At 49.5% G+C, this 10,355-nt stretch overlaps 1 long non-coding RNA gene across 1 annotated transcript; it reads left to right on the top strand.

Moving 5' to 3' along the window:
• Window positions 1-3,373: 3,373 nt before the first annotated feature.
• On the top strand, window positions 3,374-9,679 carry Gm26634 (predicted gene, 26634). Its single transcript, NR_168060.1, has 3 exons — window positions 3,374-3,640; window positions 5,750-5,934; window positions 8,358-9,679. It is a non-coding gene; the product is annotated as a predicted gene, 26634 (long non-coding RNA).
• Window positions 9,680-10,355: the final 676 nt, after the last annotated feature.

Genomic DNA, 10,355 nt, shown 5'->3' with positions numbered 1-10,355 from the left:
TTCCTTTGTCCCTTCCTTCCTTCCTCCCTTCAAGTTGTCCTCTGACCTATAGATGGCACTCCAGTACCGCCCCCATAATAATAAATCTATTATAAATGGCCTTCCCTTTATCCCATGGAGCATTTTAAGCTGCCTGTCGCTGCAGGGCTGGGATCTGGGTTATGTAAGAGCCCTGTCTTGGCTTCCTACAGTGCTCCTAGGCCCCTCTCCCAGCACAGGCTGCAGTGAATGAAAACAGGCAGTTGGTCCAAATCTGATTCACACCCATGACTTTCTCTTCAATCTCTTAGATCTGAACCCATAATCCTTTTAGGCCTAGGAACTGCATACAGCCTTGGAGAAGGGTTGAGCAAACTGTGCACTCTTCAGATCAACCAAGCCCAGAAATCCAGCTCACTTTGATGTGGGGAAGTCCTCCCCCTAGTGTGGGTCATGCTAATTTACACGGCCATGCTGGTGGGCTGTCGTGAATTGTGCCTGGCTAAGAGAGATCCAACCGCTTTGAGTATCAGTTTGCTCACCTGGAGAATGGAGACTGTAACAGGCATTTCAGAAGACATTATGGATAACCAAGCCTGATGGCCAGACCTGTCCCTCCAGCTACTCAAGAGATCCTGCCGGGACTAGAGTGGGTTTAAGGCCAGCCTGGTGGCATAGTTAGGTCTCATCTCTAAATAAAAACATACACAAAAACACTGGGGGTGTCACTTAGTGCTAGGGCCCTGCCTAGTAAGTCTGAGGCCCTAGGTTCCTTCCCCAGTATTGCTGGATGACCATGCCAGAAATTGCTTTCCGAAGTGCTGAGTTCGAGGATCACCATCTGACCTTGCTCACAAAGGCCGGAGACTAGAAACAACCCAAGTGGGCTGGTGAGATGGTGCAGCAGGAAGAGGCCCTTGCTGCCAAGCCAGCACTTGGGAGACAGAGGCAGGTAGGTCTCTGTGAGTTTGAGGCCAGCCTGGTCTACAGAGCTAGTTCTAGGACTACCAAGGCTACGCAGAGAAACCCTGTCTCAAAAAACCAAAACCACCACCACCAGCAGTAGCAACAACAAAATGATCCCGGGTAGATGTGGGTCAGTTTTCAGGATATATTGTTTTTATGTATTTGTGTATTGTTTGTTTGGGTTTCAGGCAACCCAGACTGGTCTAGAACCTGCTATGTACCTATGACAGATCTGACCGTCCTATCGCTACCCCCTGAGTTCTGGGATTGCAGGCATATGTGTCACCGCACCAGATTAACAAGGTATAGAACCCGGGTGCAGCATAGCACGTGTGCTTGTTCTTTCTAGTGTGGCTGTTAAATGCTCCTGGGAAGGAAGCAGGAGATGGTATGGGCTTCTGGAGGCCTGGCGGCAGATGCGAGCCTTGTTTCTCCTTTTAAGCTGAGTGTGGTAGTTTGAATGAGAACAGATCCTATAGGCTCACATATTTGAATGCTCGGTCCCCAGTTGGTGGAACTGTTTGGAAAAGATTAGGAAGTCTGTGACATGTGGAAACGTTAAGGGTTCTTTGGAAAATCAGTTGTGTTGGATAGTGTTTTGCTGGGACAAACATGTGAAGGAACGATTAGCTGAAGCAGACACAGGTGAAGGCTAAGGCAGATTTGTAAAGGAACATTTTGCTGAAGCAGAGACGGGAGAAAGGATGTTCTGCTAAAGCAAGCACGTGAAAGGACACGTGGTAGGGGCTGGAGAGGTGGCTCAGTGGTTAAGAGCACTGGCTGCTATTCCAGAGGTCCTGAGTTCAATTCCCAGCAACTACATGGTGGCTCACAACCATCTGTAATGGGAGCTGATGCCCTCTTCTGGGGTGTCTGAAGACAACTACAGTGTACTCATGTGCATAAAATAAATAAATAAATCTTTTTAAAAAATAGGTTTTGAAAATATTAAAGTTACAGGTGTGGCTTTGTGGGAGGGGTTGTGTCACAAGACATGGGGGTGTGGGCTTTGGGTTTCAAAAGCCCAGGCCAGGCCCAGTGTCTCTGTCTGCCTGCAGATCACCATGTAGCGGTCTCAGCTACTTCTCCAGCACCACGCTGTCTGCGTCCCACCATGACAATCATGGGCTAACCCTCTGCAACTGTAGGCCCCCAATCAAATTTTTTCCTTTCTAAGCTTTGGTCACGGTATCCCTTCACCAAAACAGAACAAGATAAACTGTGGGAGGCATTTTTTTAATCTTTGTAAACACGAAGCCGGGTGTGGTGGCACACGCCTTTAATCCCAGCACTGGGGAGGCAGAGGCAGGTGGATTTCTGAGTTCAAGGCCAGCCTGGTCTACAAAGTGAGTTCCAGGACAGCCAGGGCTATACAGAGAAACCCTGTCTCAAAAAAAAAAAAAAAAAAAAATGTGTGTTACATGGAGGCTGGGGAGAGGGTGTTATCCCCTGAGCTGGGGTTACACGTGGTTGTGAATCACCTAATGTGGATTTTGGAAATCGAACTCTGGTCCTTTGCAAAGACAGCAACCTCGTTTAACTGATGAGCCATCTCTTCAACCCCATGAAGTATTTTCAAATCTCATACATGACTTTATTTGGTTTTGGGTTTTGTCTATTTTGAGGTCAACGCTCCCGCTATTTACAAGCCCGGTTTTTGTTTCCTGCTAGGTTATTCTCTTAGTGGCCACCAGGGGGCAGAAAACACTCCTGATTTTTTTTTACACGTGGTGGCAGCATTGGCCCTTTAAAAGGTGGTGGCTGAGCACTGTGGCAGGACAGCAGACTTCATTGTTGACCTGGGGCCTGGGCTGGGGTGCACTTCAGGGATGGAGCCCAGGCCCCAGGTCTGATCTCTAACAACATTAAAAAAAAAAAAATGGCCCGGAGGTTGGGGCTTGCAAGGAGAAGCTGCCACTGTGAACTTCACCCCTGACCCCTAATTTGTAGAATTGTTTCACTAATATATAATTTACATGCTGTACAGCTTGCCCAATTAATATACAGAACGTTCTTTTTAAATATGGCAGCATTAAGTTTAAAATAGTATACCTTTAAACTATTTGTTTGTTTGTTTGTTTGAAACAAAGTCTTACTGTGTAGCACAGGCTAGACTAGAATTGACTTTGTAGCCCAGGTTGTTCCCAAACTCATGGCACTTGTATTACTCAGAGTCCTCTTGAGGAACAGAACCAAGAGAATGAAGCTGGGCTGTGGTGGCACATGCCTTTAATCCCAGCACGAGGGTCGGGGGAGGCAGAGGCAGGCAGACCTCTGTGAGTTCAAGGCCAGTCTGGTCTATAGAACGAGTTTCAAGACAACCAGGGCTACACACTGAGACCTTGTCTAGGAACACTACCCCCCTAAAAAAAATCTAATAGCATGAATATTTAAATAGGATTTATCGGATTGGTTTACAGGACAGGTCAGATGAGATTTTTCCAGGGAGTAGACACAGGTATGTATGTAGCCCAACAATGGGCGTCTGTATGCAGCCAAGCCCGAGAAGCATTGCGGCTCCACAAGGCTGGGTGCCACAGCTGTCCCAGAGAACTGGAGGATTCCTGGAGAGCTGCTGGTCTTCAGTCCACTTCAGAAGCCTGAAGAAGCTGATGTCAGCCAAGAAATGCAGCAGCAGCGGCCACAGCCACATAGCAGGTGACTCACCATGGAGACACCAAAGCAGTGAAAAAGGGTAAAGCCACCTCCCTCCGACCTCATTTACCAGGACCAGCACTGAAAGGGGCGGCCATGTTTAGGGCCGGTCTTCCTGCTGTTAAATAACAGGGTCAAGAAGGTCTCACACAGGTGTGCCCAGCAGCTTACTTCAATGTTGACTCCAGATCCAGCCAAGCTGACAATCAGGATTAACAGTGACAGCTGTCCCCCTGTCTCAGCCTCCAGTGTGCTGGCACCAGCCACAAAAGCCCTCAGAGCTAGCTTTCATTCTATCATTTAAAGTGCCCAATCCAGGGGCACTGTTTACAGCTACAGTGTGGACAGCCATCCCTGTCATCTATTTCCAAGCAGACGCTGAAGCCTGACTCCCCACTCTCCCCCTCCCCTCGCCAGGGCCCTGGGAATGTCTAATCCACTTCCTGTCTCCATGAATCGCCTATTGTAAACACGTTCCAGCTGGACTTGTTCTGTGGGAGCCCTTTTCCGTCGTCTTCCTGCTTTCGCTGGTTATGTTTTCAAGGGTTCTTCACGTGACAGCAGGTGCCAGTGCTAGGTACCTTTTCACGGCTGAATAATGTTCTACTGTGTGGATAAGTCTTGTGTCTCTGTCTTCCTTTGTTGATTGTTGACAGACGCAGGAATGTTTCAACCTTCTGCCCCTTGTGAATAGCGTTGCTGTGACCACTGTTGAACTCCTGTGGTGGTTCTTGTCTGTGATAGTAGCACCTGAAAGGCTAAGGCAGGAGGGTCAGGAGTTCAAGGCCAACCATAGATACATAAAGGTGAGCCAGGTATGGTGGAGCACACCTTTAATTTCAGCACTTTGGAGACAGAGGCAGGAGGCTCTCCATAAGTTCGAGACCATCCTGGTCTACTAAGTGAGGACCAGGACAGTCTGGACTATGTAAAGAGACTTTGTGTCAAAACAAACAAATAAATGTTCCATGTGAGTCTGGCCTCCAGGAGACCCTGTCTCAAAAGCAAGTCAACAAACAAACAACAACAAAACCAAAGCAAAACATGTGTCATCATCCGCCAGGAAATGCACTGAGACCCTCTCTAATGGTGAGGCCTCTTCCTCTTGGTTGGCTAAGGGCACAGGGTGAAGGAGACGGAGTGACCAGAAGATTCTAGAATTCTGCAGCAACAAGGGCAGGATAGTGGAACTTTAGCCTGTGAGATTTTAGTAGAGCAGGGACAGGTGACAGAGGGGAAAGATCCAAGATCCCCTGGATGCTGAGCCGGCAGGTGGCCACACCCACTCCCTCCCTTTGCAGCTGGGGAGAAAGTGGATTGTATTGCCAGGCATCCAGGGGAAACTACCAGCAATCCCTCCACCCCCTCAGCAATTGATGAGCATTTGACAGTAATATTCTACTGATACAGGGAAAGGCCTGTGACCAGTCATCCAAGGCCAGCCTATTAGCCAGGAACCACAGCACAACCTCCTACTAAGTGCCAGCCTTGGAAAGGAAAACCTACTGTGTGTGTGTGTGAGTATGTGTGTGACAGCTCTGTGAAGTAGAAAAAATTTTTTAAAGATTTATTTATTTATTTAATGTATGTGAGTACATTGTTACTGTCTTCAGACACATCAGAAGAGGGCATTGGATCCCATTACAGGTGGTTGTGAGCCACCATGTGGTTGCTGGGAATTGAACTCATGATTTCTGGAAGAGTAGTCAGTGCTCTTAACCTCTGAGCCATCTCTCCAGTCCCTGAAGTGGATACAGATACCTTCAAGCTGAGACATCTGTCCCTCCTGGTCTGCTGGGCAAAGCCATCAAGAAGCAGAGTCAGAGCTTCAAGTGGCACACGCCTTTGATCCCAGCACCCTGGAGGCAGAGGCAGGTGGATTTGTGTGAGATCGAGGCCAGAGTGAGCTCCAGAACAGCCAGGGCGACACAGAGAAACCCTGTTTTAGAGAAAAAAAAATTTTTTTTAAGCCTTTAAAACTGGTATTTTGGAGCCCAGTTCCTGTGCCCCACTGTGAAAAATGAGAACAGATCTCTGAAGTGGATACTTCCCAGAGAGCTGGACCTATTTACTTTAGGCTCCCTGGGCATCCTACAGACTTTGATTCATTCATTCACTCATTCTGTCTGTCTGTCTATCTGTCTGTCAGGTTTGAGACATGGGTGAAGGGGCACAGCCTTGTCCCTCTCCTGCTGCTCAGGATGGAAGCTCTTTCTAGATTGCCATCTTCATTGGCTGGGCATCGGGAGGCAATTGGCCCCTCTCTGCTCCCCCTGCTGTGTGGTCCTGATGCAGCCATCTACACGTCTGAGCTTCAGTTTCCGTATTCACTCAGTGAGTATAATGGCAGTCTCTGAGAGGGCAGGTGAGGGCCAACTGAAGCAATCCGCAGCATGTGGCAGATTGGAGCCCCTGAGAAGCCAGCTCTTTTCTCTCAAAAAGCGGGGTGAAGCTGGACATGGTGGCTCATACCCATAATCTCAGAACTTGGGAGGCAGAGGCAGGAGAATTACAGAGTTGGAGGCCAGCCTGGTCTACAAATTCCAGGACAGCCAAGGCTAAACAGAGAAACTCTGTCTCAAAAACCTAAACACAAAACCACAAAAACCGAGGGGAGTACGGAACAGGGCCCTTTCTTGTGGGGAAAAAAAATGTTTGTGGGAGAAGAGGCAGGAGGGAGTCACAAGATGCCAAGCAAAGGCAACTCACGGATGGAAGGGGAAAGGGTTGGGACTCACTCAAGGCGGGTGTGTGTGTGTGCCTTCCACCATGGTGACTGGAGTTGCGCTTTGGGAACATGAAGTAGCTGGTCACACTGGAGTCAGGAAGCAGAGATGAATGCTGGAGCCCAGCTGGCTCCCCTTCTCCCCTTCTCTATGCATTAGGAACCCTAGTCCATGAACTGGGACTGCCACGGATAGAGATGGAGAGTATTGAAAGCCCATGATGGAAATTACGCTTTAAGCTTACAGAGGCAAATGCCTTCGCTTATCTTGATCCATCAGTTGTGAGCGGCGATGGTTTTGGTGACCTGGTATACGAAACTTTGAACCAGTTTGAGAGGAAATAAGGAAAATAATTATTTTGTTGGTTGGCTGCTCTTAGCATCTCTGGATAAATTGATAAAGGATAGGAATGAGCTCTGTGATAAAGGGTGTGTCTTCCCTCCTCAACCAAACGTCTCCGGAAACTCCCTCAGGCACTTCCAGAAGTGTATCTCCTGGGCGACTCTAAAATGTGTCAAGTTGGTGGGCAGCTGTGATGGCGAATATTGATTGTCAGCTTGATTGGATCTGGGGTCCTCTTAGACGCCTGCCTCTGGGTAGTCCTGTGAGTGTATTCTCAGGGAAGATGGATGGAGAGAAAAGCTCCTCAGAGTGGGTGAGAGCTTCTAGCAGCCCTAGGAGGAAGCATCCAGGCTACCATTGCCAGTGCCCACCCAGCACTGCTTCTTGCTGCTGTATCTGTCTTGTAGAGACTGCAACCCAACTTCTTGGGATTTTGAACTTGAGTTGAAGACCAGTGTCTCTCCTGGGGTCCTCCAGGCCTTCAGCACCAGGTCAGGACTGTGGGCTGAGCTCTCTGGCTCTCTGGCTCTCTATCCTGCAGACAGCCATTGTTGGACCACCCAGCACCTAGCCTATAAACAAATCTGATAATCCCCCTGTTTTGATGATTCTCTTCCACTGGAGACCATGACTAACACGGCACCTGTGGGCTTTGTGTGGGCACAGACAGACCCAAGCCCCAGGAACAGCTCTCAATAGGAAGAAAGCTTACCGGTGACCTTGAGTGCTGGAAGTGAACCAGAGACCCTGGCTGGGGGAAGCTCCCTGTGACAAGGGCCATGCTGGGTCTCTGCTTGTCACGTGAGGGAGGCAGGTGACCACCCGTCTCCTCCTGATTCAGAGAGGCACCTTGCCATTCCAGAGTCTGCCGAGGGCCGGGGTGGGCATGTGGGTCAGGCTGTAATCTAAATCTGTCTCTGATGCAACCACGTATCTGCTTTCTTGTTCAGCTGTGATGGGTCCAAGGGATAGAGGACTGCATTGTCCAAAGGGATTGGGTGGCCTGACCCTGAAAGGAGTAGCCAGGCTCAGGGCTAAGGCTGCAATCCCAGAGGAGGCTACTCTTGCCCTTCAGTCTTTCTTCTTCCTTTCCTTCTCTTGTGCTATCTCTCTCTTGTGCTCTCTCTCTCTTTCTCTCTGTGTCTGTCTGTCTGTCTGTCTCTCTCTCTCTCTCTGTGAAGGTCAGAGGCTAATCTCAGTTGCCATCCACGTTGGATTTTTGTTTGTTTGTTTGTTTAGTTTTGTTTGAGACAAGGTCTCACTATATAACCCTGGCTGGCCTGCACCTTGCTGTGTAGGTCACAGAGATCCACTTGCTTCTGTCACCTGAGTGCTGAGATTGAAGCTGTGTGACACACCTTGAAATTGTTGTTTTGAGACAGGGTCTCTCACTGGGATTTAGGACTTGCTGAGCAGGCTGTCTGTCTGTCTGTCTGTCTGACCAGCAAGCCCAGTGACCTTCCTGCCTCTGCCTACCTAGTGCTGGGATTTGGAGCGTAGACCCCCCACTTAGGTGCTGGGGATCAAACCCAGGGCCTCATTCTTTTGCAAATACTTTTTTGACTAAGCCATCTCCTCAGCCTTCTCTTTGTTTCTGTTTTGTTTTGGTTTGTTTTTGTTTTTTTAGACAAAGTGTCACTATGTAGCTCACACTGACTGCAAACTCACAGGTGCCCTGCCCCTGTTTAGGATTTACAGCATGCCACCACACCGCTGCCTACCTTTGAATCCGGCTCTGCCTAGCGAGGAACTCAATCTGGCTGAGGAGGCCTTCCAAATGGAGGAATCGGCATGTAAAGAGAAGAGCCTGAACCCAAGAGATGAGGAAGTGGCCAAGGAGCTGGGGTAACACGAGGCTACAGGGAAAACAGGCCTTATGACACGTCCCTTGTCAGCCACAGGCGATGGCGAATTTTGTCCTGAGTACAAGAAGCAGCCACTGGAAGGCTTAAAGTAGCAGGATGTGGTGCTGCCTGCCATTCACAGTCTACAAGGATGCCAAGGGTGGTTGGAGGAGCGTGGGAGGGGCTGGAGGAGCGTGGGCGGGGTTGGAGGAGCGTGGGCGGAGCTGGAGAAGGGGAACAGTGCGTGGCTGGGGTCCTATACCCTTCCTTCAACTCTTCAACTCCTCCCCACCCCCGTTCCCCTTCCCTGCTTTCTTTCTCCCTCAAGGCCAGCCCCATGATTCCAGTAAGGTAGGATGACCCAGAGCCCTGCAGGTCCTGGGGTCGGAAAGACCGCAGAGCCCGTAAATGAGATCAAGGAAAGGCAATCCTTGGGCCTGTGAGGCAAGCCTCTGGATGTGTTTGTCTTGAGCCTGCTCCAGTAACTGTAGTAAGACACCGGAGACGGGGTGATTTATAAAGAACAGAGGTTTATTCAGTTCATGGTTCTGGAGACTTGGAGGACAGAATGTGGTTGGTTAGCATCCATTTGAAGAGATCTAGAATCTGACAGGAACAAATCTCTGAGCCTGAGAAGGTTTCTACAGGGTTAATTAAAGGCGGGCACCACCATTCCACAGGCAGGAGTCTTGGACTGAATCCAGAGAAGAAAGTGGGCTGGCTGAGCCACAGCACCCTCTGATTCCTGCCTGTGGGGGTCATGTGACCAACTGCCATGCCATCTCTGCTATGACAGGCTGTATGTACCCTTGAACCACAAGTCTTTCTTCCTTCAGTTGGTTTTGTCAGGTATTTGGTGACAGCAACAGAAAGGTAACTTTTAGAAAGGTGTGTCCTTACATCCAGCTAGGCCCTTAGTACCACACATTAATGTGGTCAGACGGAGCAAGTGTATGAGGTCATGTCTCTTCTCCTCCTCCTCCTCCTTTTTTTTTTTTCTTTTTTCTTTTCTTTTGTTTTTGTTTTTGTTTTTGTTTTTTGAGACAGTGTTTCTCTGTGTAGCCCTGGCTGTCCTGGAACTCACTCTGTAGACCAGGCTGGCCCTGAACTCAGAGATCTGACAGCATCTGCCTATCCAGTGCTAGAATTAAAAGCATGTGCTACCAACGACCTGGCCCCTTCTCTCTCTCTCTCTCTCTCTCTCTCTCTCTCTCTCTCTCTCTCTCTCTCTTTTTTTCTTCGAGACAGTGTTTCTCTGTATAGCCCTGGCTGTCCTGGAACTCACTCTGTAGACCAGGCTGGCCTCGAACTCAGAAATCCTCCTGCCTCTGCCTCCCAAGTGCTGGGATTAAAGGCGTGCGCCACCACGCCTGGCCCCCTTCTCTTTTTATAAAGCCGCAGATTCCACCCTGTGAGGTCACACTTTCAAGCCAGCCTCACTGCCTGCTAACCCCAGCATCTGTAGAGTCAATTGCCTGTGTAGGACCTGTTTAGGGGCTTGCTCAAACCACAGCAGAGACCCATGACAGAGAGCTGGCTGACTTCTCAGGCTGGCTGAGCCTGGGAATCTTTTCTCACATCAAATAGCTGCTCAGCCTTCACAGGGGTTGGTCCCAAGTTTAGCCCTCACACACTTCCTCCCCGGAAACTTCCGCATCCACCCTAAGAGGGCCGACCTACAGTTTCTGCTTTCCCCACGAGCAAACTGAGGCCCAGAGAGACTGAGTGATTTGCCCAAGGTCACACAGTGGTAGAAGGCTCCCTAGGTCCTGAGGTTAATGTTCCTGAAGGAAAACCATGGGAGTGAAGGACTTTTCCATACGCATGGGGGCTGGCACACATA

Source organism: Mus musculus, chromosome 15, assembly GCF_000001635.26.
Source record: "Mus musculus strain C57BL/6J chromosome 15, GRCm38.p6 C57BL/6J".
Taxonomy (NCBI): Eukaryota; Metazoa; Chordata; class Mammalia; order Rodentia; family Muridae; genus Mus; species Mus musculus.
The sequence above is the reverse complement of the archived record's forward strand: the minus strand, read 5'-3'. Positions and strand labels throughout refer to the sequence as shown.